Consider the following 17,066-nt stretch of genomic DNA (forward strand, 5'->3'; position numbering starts at 1 on the left):
GGAGTATTTCATGAACGATTTCTATTAACAGCTCTATATGTCGATTGCGTTTCACTGACAGCAGACGGTTGGAAATCTGGCTGAAATCGCCCCAGTCCGGGAGGAAAGCAAAACAGACAAACTGCCAATCTGGAGAAAGTGAAAGAAAATCAATCAAAATCGTCAGAACTGTTTGACGTGAGCAAGTAGTACCGCCGCTTGGGAATTGTACCACACCAATCTGGGCGAGTGTTGGGTGTTTGTTTGGAGAATTTTCTCGTTCCCTGCTACAGTATAGAGGCAACCAAGTGGAAAATATAATAGAAGTGTGAAACGAACTTTTTCGTATAAACAACAGTGCACCATTCCGCTGGTGGAAGTGGGAAACAAAAAGCAAAAAAGAAGCAGTGTATAAAATAAAATTTACAAATTGAATCGTTCTCGTGTAATAGCATGTGAATTTGATTTACGTGAGAAGTGCTGTCGTTGTGCAAAGTAAAGTGGAGGTGGGGTTCGGCAGTTTATCTTTCGGCCTGAATCAAGCGAAGTGAAGGACTTTGCAAGCTGAGTGCAGAGATACCATCATCGAGGAAGAGGCCGAGTATTTCCTTAGTGTTTTGAGTGCTGCAGGCGAGCTGTTACAAACCAGTAGTGTGGGTATTTTGCATAGTGGCCTGCCTCAAGCCGCAGTAAGATAGAGAGAGAGAAGATCGGTTGGTGAATAGCAATATTAGTTGTGGTGATAAGAGTAAGTTATGATTTCTGTGCAATCTAAACTGCTAAGTGATTCGAATGGACATTAGCGTAAAATGTACGTTGGTGATCAGTTTTTGTGCAGTATTATTTTCAGGACTGGAGTCATCACGGGATTGCTCCTGCTGGCTTTGAGAGGTGGCAAATTGTGGTGGAATTCAACTGTGTTGATCTAGGTGAGTTACAACGAGGTAAACATATCAGTTTTTTAAGAAAAAAAATCAATAATATAAACTCAGACTTCAGCATTATAATAATTATTAGACGGGATTGTATCGAAATTTTTACTTCGCTAGTTTCAGACACTATTTAAGCGTATGTGTCGAAACAAACCTTCAAACACCAGGACCAACTGTGATGAATGATCATTCTCATACTATAGAAATATAGATGTAAAGAAAACGTCATTATCTTTCTCATCTATTAGATCGGAACACTGCTTTCCTTTTTGTTTCTGATCAAAATAATCACCTAAATCAGCAAATATAATGGTAAATAATTACGATACGACGGCAAATATGGCTGCATTTTAATCATGTTTTTTACATGATTTTGTTAAACTTTAATTGTTCCAGCTCTATTATTGTTAATTGTTTTAATGAAAATGGATTGAACATTAAACATCATTTACTTTCAAAATTGGCCAAAAATTTAAATAAAAATGGTTTTCGAACTGCAAACTGTCGTATAAAATTCATACTGAATAAGTGAAAATTACGAATCCGAAATCCGCAGCGTTACAGAGTAACCATGACGTATCAATAAAGTTTCAAAAATAGTAGATACGATTAACACGCTTGTTTACGTGAAATCTTAGTTTGCACCTCGCTCTTCAATCGCTGTAAGAAAGAGAGCACAATAAAAATCGGTTTCGCCTTGGCGTTCCAAAGGTGAAATTTTATTTCCATGCTCGGATCCAATCTGTTTACTTTAGGTTAGTAAACAAATGCGTGCGTGCCAATTATGTTGAATGAAATTCTGGCTGTCTGAGTTTCGAAGCAATTTTTAGTATAATTAAATTTGTCCCCTTAGAATGCTATTAATTTCAAACATTTTTAATCAGTTGAACAAATACGACTACTTGAGGCAGGTTTATTTGCTTCTCAATATATCAAGAAGATAAATTAGTAAAGATTAAAGAAACGTGATTTATTAACTTGAAGCAACAATCGAGATACCTACTAACAATGCGTTGTTTTGATTTCATTTTATTTCTCACCTTTAATAAAACGAAGCGGAGCAGAAATTCCGTAAGCATCGTTTGAGAGACGCAAATTCTCGTTATTCTGCTACCGAACTGAAATGAATCAATTGTTATGACAGAAATGTTAAATAACGTAAACACATGTTCGCGTGAGCACAGGAAGATCTGCTTTGGCCGTTTTCATTGCCTGATGTCTGGTCCGTTGAACACATTGACACAACCTAAGTAACACATTTCAAACACCCACGATTCTGTTTCGCTGCCGATTTACAGCTCATATTTCCATTAAATTTTTGATTACACTTTAATACAAGCCGTAAAGCTAGACCTAATTTCCGAACGTCATCCGCCGACAGTGGCGCATAAGGGTAGTGCATTGGAAACGCAATTTACGACTGAACGGTTTCGTACCAAATGAATTTACCCAAAAAGCGTACCTCGCCGGTAGGCGTTTAGCTATCTTGTTGCTCATCCGGAAGGAACGTATCCGGTCATAAAATAAATTTCTGAACAGCATGGGTTGGGACTATCCGTTACTGTGCCAAAACTCCCAGCGGACAGGTAGAGGAACGTATAATAGATACTTTCGCGCCTCAAGACGAACCGGAGGATTCATTTTGCGCCTACCTGTTCGCCAATCGTGTTTCGAAACAGGCCGTAATTCAATCAATTTTATCGAATCGCTTCCCTCCTGGGAAAGGTCGTACAGCATGTCTTATGGCATGTCCTTAGGTGATCTGGGTTGTTCTGAATTATTTGTTTTTTTCCCTATTTTTCGTGAAACGAAAACTTTTAAAATCTGGTGAACAAATTTACCGAAAATATCCAACTGACTTTCCGCATCAAAGAGAGTGGATTAAATCTACAACTTTGTTTGTAGTAGGTTAATCTAACTGATTATAAGGGGATATTTTTACACGCTATCAATCACTTTACTGGTTCATTAGTGGTGAACACGTGGGTGTTCACACACCCACGTAATGTCAATTTATGGTGTCCTTATGTCCAGGTCAGACGCCTCAAGAATGGCAATTTTTATCCGGACACCACACGGACACGCAGGGCTCTACAGGATGTTGCGTATTTATGTTTATTACCCCAAACGTTACGACTATTGCCGATGTAAACACGATTCTTGCGGCAGTATCACTCCGAGCTGATTTATAGACGCTCAAACGAGACCTTGTTTGTTGGGTTCGATTAAAATGAACACATTCTGTCTGGTTGGTTAGTTTATGGCACGGTAAAGGTAGCGATGGTGTTGATTGATTAAATCTCTGCTGCACAGCTATCTGAAGACGTTTGGGTACGTGTGCCAACAAATCGCAAGATCTACCTTTCGCACGTAAAAGTTGAAAATTAGTAATCCCCCCTGAAACGATTATTCCCTTCTCACAAGGGTTTTATCACGTTTAAGCCTTTTAATTGCGATAACATAATTTAAGAGCTGCGAATTTAACTGTATGAGAACGATACAGTGCAATACGTAATTGAAATATCTGCGTATAATGAACAGTGCGAAATGAAGATATTTCATTTAAAAAGCCTTAAATAAATATTGCTTTGATCCTGGATTGACAACGCTTGTTTGAGCACTCAACTAGTGAACATGGCGATAGACACTTTGTCGGTTCGTCAGCAGTAAAAATTATCTTTTTCCTGGTACTGTGCTCCTCAATTATGTTGTGTGAGACCTTCTACTATCAAACCAATGCATTGCAATCGGTGCAAACGAGTCGGATACGCAATGAAATATTGCTCGGATAAAATCGAATATAATGCTTAAAATGTGATTTACAACACGATGAAACTACTTGCCAAGCTAGTCAATCCATATGCATTTATTGCAAACAAGAATCACACGCTATTGAACAATGCACTGTTTATGAGGCAAAGCAGATAAACGAACGTAGACGGAATCGCATTTCAGCTAGACGGAGTTATTCTGAAGTACTGGAAGCTCTTCTTCTCGAAATAACTACGTGTACCCATCGAACCCATATGATACCCTTATGGAATATACGTATTCAAATGAAAGTAGCAGGACTCCTCAAAATAATGCAGCCAGTTCGTCGAGAATAAATCGCCTGAAACCCTCAGCAATGCAAAAGGGTAAAACTTGATAAATCTGAACACAGCACTGCTGCTTCTATCCCGAAACACCGCAAATAGAGTGAAGGTATCTCATTGAAACCCCCACGGTACTGAATCAGTATTTCAATAATCAATAATCAACAAAGCGTATTTCGTTGAATCGACGTATTATTTGAGACGTTGGGAAAAATCAATTTGTTCGGCAGCAAGGTGCCCATCTAACAATGATTTGAAAATAATAAAAATTGGCGGTCGCACAGTTTCACATAAACAAGCATTAAACTCTCTTAACTATGCTGTAGAATGGGCAGAACAAAATCAAATTGACATTGCATGTATAATTGCCTTGAGAAAGTTCGCGAAAATGCTTTAGATACTATGAAGTAACATTTCTTTTTGGCGTATAATTATGTCTTACATATTCAAAATCCGAAAACACCGTGAGTGTCATGAAAAATGTTCACTTTCAATCATTGAAAATATATTTTAGTTTATTCTACGAAAACGTGTGTATTATATACAAAACATTGAGTTGTTTTCTGCAACGAAACCAATGCGTAATAAATATGAGGGTACTATCGTTAAAACTCTCAAAGTACGTACTCGTATAATACGTAACGAAAGGTTTTAAAAATGAACGCAATCATTCGTACAAACAAACGCTGCATAATGTAAATAGCACGAAAAATTAGTAAGCCTAAGCAATAACAATGAAAACACAATTGAAAACAGGAAAAAAACGCATATTTTCTAACTAAACCAATCTGCTTATTCATGGAATGGGTTCTTCTTAGTTTACTTTAGATTCCTCATAAAGTAGAATCCTCAAAAACTCACTCAAAAGCTCTAAATTCAATATTATAGTCGGGCATCTGCACTCGAAAACTAATTAAATTCAATCACCTACATCAGAAAACATATTCCGCGCATTGTTCTATACGGCTACAACGGGACTCGTTCAGCAGCCAACCAGAGTTTTTTTTCTAGTGGACCTAGTGGACTAGTGGACCACTTTTTTTTTAAATCACTAAACAAAATCACTCACTACACTAAGAATACTTTAATCTTTGAAATGTTTACCTCAAATTTCCAAAAACAAGCTTTAATTAGCGGAAATATATGAGATGAATTTCTATAATTCCTAAATTTCAACCTTATGTTATTCCATCTGTTTTCACTGCGTTGAAGAAAATCAAAAGTTGCCAAATCAGTTTCTGTTAATACGAAAGAATCATACTGAAAATGTTAAATTATTCCGACATAATTGACATAAATCGACAGCATTGCAGTGGTTACCTAGGTTACCAGTTTTGCACGTAAACAACTACAGCGGATATCTAGGTAACCTACTACGACGGGCTGCGGCTACGTTCATTCATCACAATGTGATTCATTCATGATTAACAGTGTGATGAATATTGGGGCGTCATGAGATGAATAATTGAGCGGTAATTCAAGTTTTGAGATGAATATGGAAGCGTTGTGAAAAATGGTTTGTTTTATAAAATTCAGGATAAATCTAGCTAAGTTTACTAATTATACAAATTTGGTGTTTAATCCGTGAATTCTTCATGAATATCAGCTTAATAAGATGAATAATGGAGCAGTTCCCCTATAAAATCAACAAAAGCGCTGTACAATCTACGAATTCCATGTTTACGAAACTCAGTCAGTCTCCAACTGAGCTCCTTCATTTTTACAGCAATCGATTGGAAAATGATCTATGTATCGTTCAAATTCAGAAAATTGAAGTTTGATTATTCTATTGAAAATTGTTATTCCGTGTCATGTCCGTTGTGTTAATCGCCTGATGTTTGCTTTCCCTAACACGGTCGACCGAATATTATACAGTAAGGTCTTTTTTCACGTGAGTTGCTTTCTCCATCACTTGAAAACATAACAAGATATCGACCTCATTTCAATAATTTTTTCCGTTTTGGGCCAAAAGTTATCATTTAGGAAAGGGGAGCCAATTATGGCAAGTGCACCAGTCATGGCTTTATTATACTCCATTTAAACTCCATAGGCCATAAGGCGTCGTACACATATTATGTAACGCATGAAAGGGGGGAGGGGGTTGAGTCTGCGTTACTTATTGTTACGAAGGGGGGGGAGGGGAGGTAGTAGAGACAGTTACGTAACTGTGATGTTTGCTCGAAATTGAAAATTTCGGAGGGGGGTCAGGCTGATCAGCGTTACGTAAATTTAGGAGTGGAGTCATGTCGAACGTTACCTTTCGTTACATAGGGGGGGGGGGGGGGAGGGGGTTTGAAATCTAGATTTTTAGCGTTACATAATTTGTGTACGACGCCTAACTAGTTCATGCCATAACTGGTACATTTTTAGGTATTGCCATAATCGGTACTCCTCCCCTATCCGTTTTCAGAAAAAAATCATAACTTTTGATGTAAATACTGAAAATTTAAAATATTGCATTTTAGTCTCCATATTGTCCACTATCATATTCGAGCTAGGTGTAAACAATTTAGGACGGTTTTCTTAGTTATATTTTCAACAAAAAAGTCTTTTTTAACGTGGGTCCATACAAATTTGGAACGTATCCCCCGCGTAAGAAAAGACCTTAGTTTACATAGTAAACCGGTAATTGAGGAGTTTCGAAGTCGCAAGGTTGCAAAGCCTGCTTTGACAAGCGGGTGGTCATGAGCTCGAATCTAAGTAAAATTAGGCCTTTCAATGTCAAAGGACTCGAGTATGAATTTATTTTTAGATTCTCCCTCACAGATACTTTTCTGCAGACTGGAAATCTCTTATCCAGAACGTCGGAAACTTCATCCATCCGTTGCATGTTATACATTTTGATCACATTCTTGAAGCGATTATAAGAAGATAAGAGAATAATAAGTCTGGGTGTATGCATTACAGCACGTGGCAAGTAACCTCTCAATAAGTTACACTGCAAAAAAGAGAAGTGCGAACATCAAGAAACATTCGGGCAATGCCACAAAAGATCGCAGTGGGGTCCATACAAAAAAAAAACTAATGCACTATTGGGCTACAAACAGCCTGCCTCTGGTTAAACCAATCATTTTACTAATGGATGGTGGAAAGAACGGTCCTAACTTAGTAGTAGCTGATTACAGCAGCGGTTAGCAATATCGGTCACGGCAGCGGTATATCCGATCACTGTTTCAAGAGGATGCTTTACTGGAAACTGGATCGACAAGCAGCAAGCAGAGTTGCAGCAGGCGGCGATTTCAAATATGAGCCGCTGAGAGCAAAAGTGGTACATGTGCCTTTTTTATGCTTTATGGTTTTTTTTGGCATAAATTGATGCAGAACGCGATAACGTACTAGAATATTTAATAAAATCCAAGATCTGATAACCTGAAACAAGTTTATAGCTAAAAAAATTTCGGTAGGTAATTAACATAATCACCATTTCGTTGAGAGCAAAAGTGGTACATATCCAATCTGTGCATGTTAGATACATTAAAAGTCAAGGATCTTAGGATATAGAACAATCATGTCCTGTCCTGTCCTGTGCAGTTGGTCAAGTGATTGAATACTTTCTGATGAAGATCTGTCTGCATTGGACTTGTCTCAATACGTGGCGCTTGTGTACCCGTAACTATTTTGTAACAGAAAGCATGTTACCTATTTCAGTATCGTTTCTTTTGCTGTGGTCAATTTAGAAGATAACACTCTGATATTTTTGTTATAGATATATGTTTACACACTGGACCCAGGTTTGGCTTTAGGCAGGCCACCGGAAGCCTTCCGGAAGATCCGGTAATACCGTAATTAAGGCAATTTTCTAAAGTGATCCAAGAGCTACCTAGTTTTTTCGAAACTGCTTCTGCGGGATTGATCAGAAACGAAATGATCTTTTGATCGAAAGGATGTTCAAAGTGGCCACCAGATGGTTCACCGAAAGATTCTAAACTAGCGTAAAATGTCAATTTTCAAGTGCTCCTAAAGCTTCCTGTTTTTTTTTTTTTGAAACCTCTTCTAGAAGGAAAATGATCTTTTAACGAAATATAGTACAAGATGGCCACCACGTGACCACCGGAACTACCTTGAAAGGGGTTGTTTTTAAGACTTCTTACTTTTCTTAATACCATCGCGAGCACTCGTCGATCAGCTGCCTTCAGCGTCCATGCTTCATGTCCGTAAAGGGCCACCGGGAGTATCAGCGTCCTATACAGCGCTAGTTTTGTGCGAGTTTGCAAACTACGGGACCTTAGCTGGTTACGTAGTCTGTAGAAGGCCCTGTTCACAGTTGCAACTCGTCGTTTCACTTCACGACTCATATCGTTGTCACATGTCACAAGCGTACCAAGATAAACGAATTCGTCAACCACTTCAAATCGCTCCCCATCTATCTCCACCTCAGCACAAACACCACGGGGACTCCCACGCTCTCTGCCAGCTATCATGTACTTCGTTTTGGCAGAGTTATTGACAAGTCCCAATCTCGCAGCTTCCCTCTTAAAAGGTACGAAGGCCTCCTTCACGGCTTTACGGTTGATACCGATGATATCGATGTCGTTCGCAAAACCAAGAAGCATGTGAGATTTCGTGATGATCGTACCGTTTCTTTCCCTTTGCTCTTCGTACTGCACGTTCAAGAGCGATGTTGAACAGTAAGTTAGAGCGCATCCCCCCGCTTAAGTCCATCTAACGTTACGAACGCGGCGGATGTCTCGCCAGCTATCCGCACGCACGATTTCGATCCCTCCAGCGTCATGAGACTCAGCTCAATTAGTGGCTGTGACTCTGTTATACATGCAATTTTTTTTGAATTTTATGTGAGCTTTTGTGATTAACTGATTTGTAAATAATGCAAAAAAACTGTGGTTCCTCTAACTCTCACACTTTGGAAATTTATGATACTATGAATATTTTAATTTATTTCGCCTTCCTTCATCAAATTTTACCTAAAAGCGATCAAAATGAAAATTATGGTAAAATGCACTATGAAGCACTGCAATAAATTGCATGACAACTTGAGGTATGTTTCATTAGTTTTGATTTTACTCCTGAGACTTCAAACGCTTCTCATTTCACGTGCTGATTTTTGCTAGGTGCACATTAGCCTTCTGCATTGGAACATATTGGCCTTTGTTTCGGTGCGTTTTAGCCACGAGCTTGTTTGGTAGCAACTGTAATTTTTATCAAAAATAACAATGAAATCGAGTATTTTAGAATTAGCTTCGTTGTTAACATACATTATATAGATCCTACAATCATCCTACAGGTTCAATGTCGCTTAAAACTAAATAGAAGCACTGTAAATTGCGTAAATGCTTAACTGGTGTTGTTGCTTAAACCAGCTGAATGGATGTTTCTGAATTTTAAACCACCACAGGGATTTTTGGTTGGTTGAAATATCATTTAATACAAAAAAACTTTTGATGATAAATTTCTTAAATTACAAATTTCGCTTACATTTAGTGCCTCCAATTTTGTTCACCACGTTTTATACCTGGTTATATTTCAGCTTTAGGTTAAGCTTTGCCGTTCCTAGTAATAAGCAATCGCATTAACTACTAGATAATTTGTAATATTAATTTTAAGTACAATTCCTCACCCGAGCTTTAATTATTAAGTGAATGTATTTTAATTTTATAAAGTAGAAAAATTGCAAATAATTTTAAAGTTGCGCACAAACTCGCTGGATCCTCCTAACTCACCAAGATGAAACTCGCTCAGATCCCTTGCTAGAATGACACGCAAGTTCCTTTGATCCCATCCGATGACAGGCCGAGTTATGGATGAACGCCGAGTTATTTCAGGCAGATAGTCTTTGATCCAACGTTTCCAAAAGAGATTAGCTAGCCACTGATAAGTCGGCCAGCCACGTCGTAGCGCTGCAGTGTCAGATTCGATCGTTGTCAACGGTTTGGATCCATCTGTAGATCCTAACAGGAAGTGGTTGGACGTTAATGCGGAAGCTGCCTCATCGTCAATAGGAACATGAGTTAGAGGTCGGCTGTTAAGAACACCTTCTATTTCCGTTAATGCATTTCTAAGCTCTTCATCTGTTGGTCGCCGCAAGTGAAGAATTTCAGTCAAATTGCGTTTTTCTGATCCCACGAGTCTCTCCCAGCACCCACCCATGTGGGGGGAAGCCGGTAGGTTAAATTGCCACGCTGTTGAAGGAGTGGTGAATTCACGCATTAACTGTTCTTGGTTAACAGCCTGATATATCTGTTGTAGCGTTCGATTAGCACCCACAAAATTGGCGCCTTGGTCGCTGTAGAAGCTAACAGGCGCACCCCTTCGTGCCATAAAGTTTTAAATTGCCATTATGCATGAGCTTGTTGTTAGAGTGTGAGCTGCTTCAACATGAACGGCTCTTGTCGTCAAACAGGTAAATAAAACTCCCCATCTCTTCTCGACTTTTCGGCCCACAAGTACCTCGATTGGACCAAAGTAGTCGACCCCAACATGAGCAAATGGCCGAGTATAGACAGATAGTCTAGCCGGCGGGAGATCAGCCATTTCCGGTGGTACAGGAGTAGCATCTCTGTTTTTGCACCATTGGCAGTTGCGACGGATTTTTGAGAGTGTTTGTCTCAGGCGAAAAATGCTATATTTTTGGCGTACTTCATTGACTAAGATCTCGTAATTACGATGCATATATTTCTCGTGGTAGTAAATTAACAGCAGAGCAGAATCATTTCAAATCGCCTGGAAATAGGCGAAAATTTATTCGACCATTTTTTATTTGAATGAAGCTTTGCACACGTATTTGGCTTAGCAAACTGAGCATTTTTCACAGGTGCAGAGATTTTTTACACCCATGAGTTACATTCTAAAAGGGCGTATGCCTTTTGGCATAGGTTTTATTCGAAGCATTGTAGCCCAGAAACCATTGGTTGTATAGAAAAACTGTCTGAGAATGAGTTGTAGGGAATTAAAAATGCACCATAAACAATATACACTGTACAAAAAAATTCTTTTTGACCAAAATAAAATTAAAAATAAACATTAAATTTCAATTTAAAAAAAAAGAGTTGAATTTTTTTCTTATTTTTTTTTTAAAGAAACTTGACGTTAATACGCAACTTTTTAGAAAAAGTCCAGAATGGAGAAATGAAAAATAATTTTTTTATGGTAGATTATTTTTTTTATGAAAATTCTAATTTAAACATTTTTCAAAATATTTGTATTCTGATGATTTTAAAAGATGCAGAGAGTCATTTTAAATCAAAAAGCTCTTGGTAGTTAACATTCTAAAGGCATTGGTTTTCGAGTTATTTCTAATTTAAGCTCGAAAATTATAATTATTTGGGAAAATACACGTTTTTCTTAATTTGTCCATGGTTCTCCAGCAAAAACCATACGTTCATTGGAATGCTTGATCAAAAATATACAATTCATTCTTTGACAAAAAAACGATTGGGCGAACGGTTCTCAAGAAAAGAGTTAAATGTTTTAAGTGATATAAATATATATAAGAATCAAATATTTATTTTCGAGTTTTATCATCTTAACAACATATTTTTTCATGACATAGATACTTTACAGAACTAGTTTCACCTTATATTTCATATACATCATAAGTAAATGATTCGTCATCTTTTGAAAACAGCTTCGTTTGAATCTTATTTTCTGAAATCGAAACAAAAGAGTAATACTTTTGTGTGGCAGCTATTATTATAGATTTTTTGAAAATATTGCTCCATTCTGTTACTCCTTGTTCATATTCTTCATATTATACCCAACTAAATGACATTTTTGATGAATTTTTATTACTTTTCTGATTAGACCAATCATACAATTCTTTTGCGCTTGTAATGGGATGTTCATGTTCTTTAGCTAAACTTGTATTTCCTGCCATTCGTTTCAATATGCCACCAATTGCATCGCATGGGCCTTTAACATGAGAAGTCGCAAAAAAATGCCACTCTGCATCGACGTTATATTTTGTTTTGAACTTGCAAAGTTTTTTCTATTTTTATATTGTGAGGCAGCTCCATAAGACATTAATATCGCTTTTTTCAACTCCATTGTTGTTTTCAAAAAACTTATTAATTTGGCAATGAACACCTGAACCGCAACAGTATCATGATGTAGTACTTCCGATATTATGATGAAGCTGGTATTCTTAAGTGTTCCAGATTCTGAATAGTAAACAACGAAGGGATGAATGGTGGCTTGACTATCATTCAAATAACTAAACGAATCACAAATTGATAAAGACGTATTAAAATGAGCTTGACTGTTCAATGTTTTTAATTTTGCAATAACGTTTTCGTTTAATTTGCGTAAGCTTGATGAGCACCGATGACCAGGAAAGGGTTTACAGCATTTGGGCTTGGTGTATTGCATTTTCACTTTATTCATCTTCACAAAATGCAAACTGTTACTAACACATCTGGAGTAGTGCAATCGTATTTATATACGAAAACAGATGTTATACTTATAGGTAACCCAGTAGTTATTGGTTGCGTACTTTACAAACAGTTATTATTAGTAAACAAGTAGGTAGTGTTGCACGACAAACATATTTTTTTATAAAACATTCGGCAAGGGGGAACGTGTAGGTAGGCTATGGTTTAGCGCTTGAGTTATTTATCCAATCGTTTTGTTGTCAAAGAATTAATTGTATATTTTTGATCAAGCATTCCAATGAACGTATGGTTTTTGCTGGAGAACCATGGACAAATTAAGAAAAACGTGTATTTTCCGAAATATTAATAATTTTTCGAGCTTAAATTCAAAATAACTCGAAAACCAATGCGTTTAGAATGTTTACTACCAAGAGCTTTTTGATTCAAAATGACTCTCTGCATCTTTTAAGATCATCAGAAAACAAATATTTTGAAACATGTTGAAATTAGAATTTTCATAAAAAAATTAATCTACCATAAAAAAATTATTTTTCATTTCTCCATCCTGGACTTTTTTTAAAAGTTGCGTATTAACGTCAAGTTTCTTTAAAAAAAAATAAGAAAAAAATTCAACTCTTTTTTTTTTAAATTGAAATTTAATGTTTATTTTTTAATTTTTTTGGTCAAAAAAATTTTTTTTTGTACAGTGTATATTTTTTTATGGTGCATTTTAAATTCCCTACAACTCATTCGCAGACAGTTTTTCTATACAACCAACGGTTTCTGGGCTACAATGCTTCGAATAAAACCTATGCCAAAAGGCATACGCCCTTTTAGAATGTAGCTCATGGGTGTAAAAAATCGCTCCATCTGTGGAAAATGCTCAGTTTTCTGAGCCAAATACGTGTGCAAAGTTTCATTCAAATCAAAAATGGTCGATATTCGAACATCGGTGATTTGGCGCGATCTTGCTCAGCAGCGATGTAATTTGATGGTTTGGCGGTAAAATCACTGGATTTTTCGCATCACTGTGAAGATAGGCACATACACCTGTTCTGCCCTTCATCCTCATTACACCGACGTTATCTATGAATGGGCTTAGTTTGTACAAGGCACTAGACTTCGAAACTTGCTTGGTTGTTGTGCTTGCCGCTCTCAACGTTGCAACTTCGTCTTGATATGAGTCTTGCTGAGCTTGGCGGTAATGATATTCCTCGGCTCTTCGTAACTCTTCACGCGATAATGGCCCAGAAACTGGAAAATCTTTGCTGACTCGACGAAGCAGTTTTGAACAAAATCGGATGACATATGCGGTGGCCCCCAACAGACATCGCCAGTTAGAAAACCTGCTTATGTTGATTATCTGCTCAGACGCGTGGCAATGAAACAGCACATTGAATCTCATCTCTGCTTCTGTCGAAATAGACTTTAACGGTAGACACGGCCATGTACCTTCTTCCTGCATTAAAAATTCAGCTCCTTTAAACCACCTGCTTGTAGATGATAAGTCAGGCTGGTCTCGCCATCTTGTTCCGTCGTCCGCTACATTGAGCTTGCTCGGTACCCATCTCCATTCACAAATATCTGTTGATTCTAACAATTCACCCACACGCGATCCAACGTAAGCGCTGTATCTTTTGTGATCAGACCGCAACCAACATAAAACATTTCGAGAGTCCGTCCAGAACACCCGCTTCGACACCTCCAGCGAAAGATTTTGTAAAACAGTTTTCGCTATTCTGCAACCATAAACTGCTGCTTCAAGTTCCAAACGTGGGATGGAGATGTATTTGAGCGGAGCAACACGAGTCTTGGCCGCAACCAGAGAACAGTCTACTTTCGTATCTATCACAAACCGTAAGAACACGACTGCTGACATGGCGTTTTCACTAGCATCTACGAATACGTGCAAATCGATAGCATCAGCTTTCCGTAATGGTAGTACTTGCTGATAGCGTCTAGGAATACGCAGCTGTTCTAATGTTGGAAGTAAACGTAGCCAATTGCGCCATCTGTCGAACAAGTTTGCTGGAATCTTTTCATCCCACTGGACACCAGAGCGCCACACTTCTTGGAGAAGAATTTTCAACATAATCAGGGAATGATCTATGAGACCAAGTGGGTCGTAAATCGACATTAATGTCCGTAGAATCTCCCTTTTAGTGGGACAACGACTTCCATTTAGTAGGGCTTGATCGAACCTCGTCCAGCCTATTTTATACTTAAAAACATCATCATACGTATCCCACCACATTCCAAGGATCTTTTGACTCGCCAGCTCTCCAGGAATATTTAAATCCTTTTCTGTTGATGCCCTATCATTCATCTTCGTAAGCACTAGCGGTGAGTTTGACACCCAATTGCGGATTTCGAATCCGCCCTGCTTGTGAATAAACTGAACCGCTTCCGCTAGGCTGACTGCTTCATCTTCCGTTTCCACGCTCACAACCATGTCGTCTACATAATGATTATTCTTGATGACGGCAACTGCTCCTGGATATTCTTCAGCAAATCGGTCGGCGTTTCTATTCTTCGCGAATTGCGCCGTGGCTGGTGAACAGCATGCTCCGAAAGTCATCACCTGCATGATGTAGGTATCCGGCTCACTATGACTGGCGTGATCGCGCCACAAAAAACGCTGGCAGTGTTGGTCTTCAGGAACAATTTTCACCTGGTGGAACATTTCGCGGATATCGGCACAAAATCCTGTTTGGTGCTCCCGAAACTGATAGAAAATGCCCACCAAAGAAGCCAGCTGGTCGGGTCCAGTAAGAAGCACTGAGTTCAAAGATGTTCCGTAGGCTTCAGCAGCTGCATCCCATACCATTCTTACTTTTCCTGGCTTGTTCACGTTGTAAACCGGAAAAATTGGCAAATACCAAACGCGCTCGTATTTTTCTGAGAGTTTTTGTTGCGACAGTTTACGAATATAATTTTTCGACATGTACTCCGCAATCTTGTTTCTCATAATGTTAGCCAACTCTTCATCCTTTTCCATTCTCTTCTCAAGACATTTCAAACGCCGGACTGCAACTGGTTTATTATCCGGTAGACGGGTCTTATCAGAGCACCACAACAATCCGGTTTCATAATGTTGTCCACCCAAGCAACAATTGAAACATAATAAAAAAATAAATTGTGATCATTTGTTGCACTAATGAAATTCCGAGGTTTTAAGAAACAATTGTTGTTACTTCGATGAAATTGTAAAGAAACAAGCAACAACTAAAGTTGCATCGCTGATTCAAAAATCTTCACTCCAACAACGTAATTCGCGAGGTTGGATTTGTTGTTGAAACGTGTAAACGGCATTTCAAAACCTAACCTTCACTGAATAGATCTAGTGGGTGGAGCATATAGGTTGCCAACGTGATGCTTGCGAGATACAAAAAACAAACACACAAAAATACTTCTAAAAGTTGCTGTCATGTGCTGAAGCCATGTAACAGCCACTTTTGCTCGATTGTTCGCCTTGTATTTGTTTTTGAGATGAGGTTATTTACTGCGTTGTAACTTTTGGGTACTTGGACTAGAAGTCGTCCAAAAAGTGTGGGTCTCTAAAACGAAATGTGATAAATTGCTTTGAATTTCATTATCACGCTGAGGTACTGATGAATTGAAGAAGCAAAATTAAAACTGGTAATGACCATTAGCATGTTAAGGGAAGCAATATTTAAAACTAAGCCATGAACTTGCAAGTGTTTCTACAGCAAACGACGTAAATAGTACAAACGAGAAAAGTGAATAGAAATTGATAACTGGAGATAAATCCTCAAATTTCTGGAAATAATCAAAGATAAATCGCTATACAAACAATCTCTTTCCATTCTGACCATTTACCATTTTACAATCTACCCACAACGCCATGAAGTTTCTATTGCGCCCTAGTTGCTGCTACGATGCATCTTCGTAGCTGAAATTTCACCATACAGCATTTACCATGTTGTTATCAAATTTCATGCATTAGTTCATACACATTGCGGTTTCATTCTTGAAACTTGTGTTGAAACAACGAAAATGTTGCAATTGGCTCCACCTCCTGCGCTTTTTTTGTCATTGTATATGAAACTGAGATGTAACTGCAACTTAATTTCGCATAAGAATTTGTTGCTGTGATGTACAAAGTTCATAATCGAAACAAATTTTGCTGCTTGGGCATCAAAGCGGGTACGGGATTCGAGGAGAAGCATCGCGCGTTCATCGTTTTTCGACAATCTGGTCCGACTCGGTTTGACAACCAAACTGTCCAAAGAAAAATAATCTTTCACTGTTTGATTTAAATCTCGCACGTTATCCCCAGTACAAGTGCAAATGTGGTAAGTGTGACTAACTATATTTGATGCGTTCTCCGTTGTCCAACCACCATACACCGTCCAGCCAAGATTGGTTTTAACAGCGATTGGGTCACCGATTTTTCCCTCTCGGCTTTTGCGTACTAACATGAGATTAGCGTGCTTCAGGCCAATTAATAGTCGTGGACGAACGTCTTAATAAGAATCAACGGGTATTCCTTGCAAATATTTATATTTTGCGCACAGTTCATCCATGTTCAAAGATTGATAAGGTAATTTTAATTCCGCTACCGTTCGTACATCCTGAAGGAACCACCTCTTACCTTCGCGCCCACACACCTCAACGTTAACACTTTGATAGTCAGACTCGTAACGGTGCGTACCTCCCGTCCATTTTAGACAAAGTGGGCGAATATCTCCACCTACTTTTAATTCTCTGGCTAG

General features: G+C 38.2%; 1 protein-coding gene across 2 annotated transcripts in view; it reads left to right on the plus strand.

Annotated features, from left to right (window-relative positions):
• Positions 1-685: 685 nt before the first annotated feature.
• Positions 686-17,066, plus strand: part of LOC129727122 (dual specificity calcium/calmodulin-dependent 3',5'-cyclic nucleotide phosphodiesterase 1A-like) — a 601,383-nt gene continuing 585,002 nt past the window's right edge. Inside the window, exons 1-2 of one of the 2 annotated variants that reach the window (XM_055684608.1) lie at positions 686-727; positions 807-923. The gene's annotated coding sequence lies outside the window, so the exon portion shown is untranslated. The remainder of the gene's footprint in view (positions 728-806; positions 924-17,066) is intronic. The other variant, XM_055684609.1, reaches the window with a different exon arrangement.

The sequence above is a fragment of the Wyeomyia smithii genome, chromosome 3 (assembly GCF_029784165.1).
Source record: "Wyeomyia smithii strain HCP4-BCI-WySm-NY-G18 chromosome 3, ASM2978416v1, whole genome shotgun sequence".
In the NCBI taxonomy this organism is placed as follows: Eukaryota; Metazoa; Arthropoda; class Insecta; order Diptera; family Culicidae; genus Wyeomyia; species Wyeomyia smithii.